Below are 4,560 nucleotides of genomic sequence, written 5' to 3' on the forward strand. Positions count from 1 at the left end.
TTTCACACCGGCATATTCAGTCTGATCCACGCTGCACTGAGTTTTGTGCAGATGTTGATTTTATACTTACCCGTTGTGTTAACTTTTTACTGTCCACCCTGCTTGTTTTGATTTTATGCTGTCTGATACAGTGCGGCTTGTTTTTGTTTTTTTACTGTGTTCTGTAAGGTGTCCTTGAGTGCTCTGAAAGGCGCCCACAAATAAAATCTATCATTATTATTATGAAATATTGCTGAATATGGAGCTGCCAGGGAAGACGAGAAGAGGAAGGCCAAAGAGGAGGTTTATGGATGTGGTGAGGGAGGACATGCAGGTGGCTGGTGTGACAGAGGAAGACGCAGAGGACAGGAAGAGATGGAAACGGATGATCCGCTGTGGCGCCCCCTAACGGGAGCAGCCGAAAGTAGTAGTAGATTATTATTATGAAATATAATTTCATTGTATAATGCAAATAATTATGAAATAAAAGTGTTTTTCAGTCTGTGAGCGCCTGTCAGCCGCCATTAAATATTGGTTCAAATGGTGTTTGGTTGGTTTCTGTCTGAATACATATACTTCCTGTCTGAACACACGTACTTCCTGTCTGAATACATATACTTCCTGGGTGAGGGGCGTCGGCCAAACGATACAAGCCTTCAACCTTGTGGCGAGCAGGTGACCTGAGGCTGCTGTCTGACTGGTTTCTTCAGATTTTCCAGGGGGCGCTGTTCTGTGCTGCCCCAGACACGCCCACTTTTATTGGCAGCGAATTGGTATTGTTTTAATGTTTTTTGATCTCATGTGATTGGACAATTCTCGTGGCTGTCAATCATGTTCACACCCACCACGACGCCTCGTCTCGACTGTCAATCACCCACCGTCTACCAACCCTGATAAAATCTGTAGGCTACACTGTCCTTCTTGTGTGGTGCGCCAAGGTACATTGCACCCCCCTAATTTTTTTAGCACCATCCGCCACTCCTTTTTCCTCTAACGTTCCTACTCTCTCTCTCTCTCTCTCTCTCTCTCTCTCTCTCTCTCTCTGTCTCTCTCTCTGTCTCTCTCTCTGTCTCTCTCTCTGTCTCTCTCTCTGTCTCTCTGTCTCTCTCTCTCTCTCTGAGGAAACCGATATGAGCCTTCCTCTTGTGATGGTGCAGCATCAGCACAAACTGACATCCTACTGAACCTGAGCTATATATACTCACACGCGTCCCGCCTCTCCCGAAGCCCGGATAGCTCAGTCGGTAGAGCATCAGACTTTTAATCTGAGGGTCCAGGGTTCAAGTCCCTGTTCGGGCGCAACACTTTTTCACACGTCGTGTACTCACTCTTCGCTAACCCCAGGGGGGGGGATTGAAATGTCAGCGCTGGAATTCTGCTTTATATGAGATAAATAAATGACATAACCTAAAATAACGAGAAGGCGAAAGAAAACTTTAGAGAGACAGAAGATTTAAAGGGTGTTTTTCTGGTCGGTGTACCGGATCATACAAAGCTACCCTCCTCCCCCAGAGCTTGTTCTTGCTGAAGCAAGTTGCCAACGTTAACATGGTGCCTTAAGAAGCACATAGAGGGTCTCCAGATATCATCAAAACATAGCGTTTACGTCTAAGAATACACCTTATCTTTTCCATTGACATGTCTGATGTACTGTTACAGATTGACGATAATCATCTGTTATTCTTTAAGATCAACTTCATCTTAATCTTTAGAAAAAGGGAGGTGTACCGATAGTGGCCTGTAGGGGCGCTATACAGCTACTGCCTGTATGTATGTGCAGAGACCTGCAAATAAAGTTCAGTTATAGAAATGGCGACCAAGTGTGTGCGTGCTCAATGATACGTTTGAGGCCATTTCTTTGAGCCACATTCCAATTCTTGGTCCATCGACATTTTTCCAACTAAGAGCGGTTATAGGTTTAGCCTGGAGTATACACCTGTCTATGAAGCTGACCTCTCTGCTTTGTACATGTGGGTTGGTAGGATATATACCAAGGATAACAAGCTTGGGATCCAACGGTCGTTTCTTTGATAACATTTGATAGATCATATTAATAACATCTTGCCAAAAGGTTTTCACTTTCACACATTCCCATATACAAATGATAGCGTTGCTCTTGTGTCCTTACACTTGCTACCAGTACCAGGAATGTTATCATTAAACTTGTGTAATTTAACAGGAGTTACGTATGTCAACATCAGCCATTTATACTGGATGAGTTTCAAGCTGCTGCTGATTGTCTGCCTCTGTGCCTCACTCCAGTCCTCTACAGATATGTCCTCCCCTGTATCTTCCTCCCATCATCTCAGTTTTGATTCAGATGAATCATCAGATCCGGACACACACAAGTCATACAGAGGTGAAATTAAGCCTTTATCATAGCAATGTCTTGTGACTGCTCCCTCTAGTGGAGAAATGCCAGGTTTATCTAATGAATGGCTTTGAGATGAGGATATAAGCTCATAAATTGAAGATATTTGAGAAAATGATTCTTTGGAATGTCGTATTTGGTTGATATTTCTGCAAAGGACACAACTACTTCCTCTTCACTGTACATGTCTTGCACTTTCCTTAACCCCTTTTCAGCCCACATTCGAAACCCTGTATCACGTTTCCCTGGTTTAAAATTGGCATTACCCCAAATAGGACTGAAGCGTGGCCGGGAAGAGTTTATATTCAAATATTTACAAGTGTCAAACCAGACATCATCATATTCAGTATAACAGGGTTCTCTGTATTTTTCCTCAGGTATTGACGACCTGCTGAATACAAATATAAGTGCAATGGTAATCTTGGTGTAACAGATGAGGATTCAAAATCCATCCAAGCGGGGGGCGGGCGGAAGGGTTCCGGATGAAAAATAAAACATAATGGACCACAACTGAGCTGCCCAGTAATACCACTGGATGTTTGGGCATTTAAGGCCTCCTCGGTCATATGGTAGATACAGTGAAGATAGACGTAACCTGGGACGCTTATTTTGCCAAATAAAGTTGGTAAACTATTTCTTGATTCCACTAAACAAAGACGAGGGGGGGCAGGGGGATATTCTGGAACAAATAAGAGAAATTTAGGGAGAATGTTCATTTTTAGAATATTTATCCTGCCAATCATTGAGATCGGTAAAGATGTCCAACGTGCTATTGATGAGACACTAGCTTCCAGAGTTGGGTCATAATTTATCTGAGCAATCTTATTCACACCAGGGACCATTTTTATTCCCAAATATGTGACATTATCCGTTGCATTGAAAGTAGAAGCATAAACATGGCTATTTTCCCTCTCTGATTCATGAAGTAGCATTACATATGATTTTGAATGATTAACGTTATATTCAGATATTTTTCCAAACGTTTCAATAAGACCCAGGAGCGGCCGAGCGGAATAACCCGCCGTTCTGGCAACCCGCTCGTCACGTGGCTGGGAGGTTCGTATCCCAGACTCGCCGTAACCGGTCACGGCCAGAGCGTCCGCGGGGTAAGGCCTTCATTAGGCCACCCTTACCCGAGGGATCGTGGGTGTAGACCGGTGTAGTGTTGGGGGACTCGTCGTTCTCCAGCGACCCCTCTGGCCCACCCGGGCGCCTGCAGCCAAGCAACTGAAAGCATTCTCCCTACGCCTCCTTCGCGTCCTGAAGGTGATGCAATCCATGCGAGGAGGCTTCGGCGTGTAAAATAGCGAGAGCAGCCGACACGAGTTTGAAGGAAGCTGGTGTTACGCTTATCTCCTTCCTGTGGAAACGTGAGCCAGGGGAGTTATTCGACAAGAGTTCCGGCCATATGCCATTGGGTTAATCGGGTGGGATAAGGGGGAAAACTAGAAATACATTAAAAAATAGACCCAGGAGTGCAGGGATAGAGCTAGTATGTAGATTTGTTTAGGAGCAAAATCACATCATCGGTAAAGAGCGCTATTTGATGTTCTACATGACCTTCTCGAATTCCATAAATGTCACTGTGCATCCTCACCGCTACAGCAAATGGCTCTATCGCAAGGATACAAAGCAACGGTGATAACCTAAGCCAGTGTTTCTCAACCCAGTCCTCAAGGACCCCCTATCCTGCAGATTTTCATTGTAACCCTGCATAGGTAGCCCTGCTTGTATGTACTCGACCAATCATCTCGCAGCACTTAATTATGCAAGGTGTGCAACATCTGACAAAATTCATTGCTGATTGGTTGAATAACTACAAACAGGTACCTATTCAGGGTTGCAAAGAAAATATGCAGGATAGGGGGTCCTTGAGGACTGGGTTGAGAAACACTGACCTAAGCTAACTTAAGTTGTTAGGGATTGGGTTATGGGAGGGAGAAAAATGTTTGCTGTGTTCTGTACTGTTGATGTACAATTTATTGTGATTTGTAAACTGAAAAACAAGTCTCTTTATACGTAAAGGGAAAGGGGGTAAGAATGGGTGATTCTTCAATTAAGTTTTCTGTCTCGAGGGTAAATTTTCAAGAAAAAAAAAATCAAAAATTTTTTTTGAAACAACAACTATTGTATTTGTTAGAGTCAGGTTGTGTTAGCTATGACAAAAAGAGTTGTGTCTAAATGATGACATTTTAATACTTTTTCATTAT

General features: G+C 43.6%; 1 non-coding gene across 1 annotated transcript; it reads left to right on the forward strand.

The window, feature by feature from the left end:
* The first annotated feature begins 1,205 nt into the window (after nt 1-1,205).
* On the forward strand, nt 1,206-1,278 carry trnak-uuu (transfer RNA lysine (anticodon UUU)). Its single transcript has one exon. It is a non-coding gene; the product is annotated as a tRNA-Lys (tRNA).
* The last annotated feature ends 3,282 nt before the right edge of the window (nt 1,279-4,560 follow it).

Source organism: Lampris incognitus, chromosome 5 (genome assembly GCF_029633865.1).
Source record: "Lampris incognitus isolate fLamInc1 chromosome 5, fLamInc1.hap2, whole genome shotgun sequence".
Taxonomy (NCBI): domain Eukaryota; kingdom Metazoa; phylum Chordata; class Actinopteri; order Lampriformes; family Lampridae; genus Lampris; species Lampris incognitus.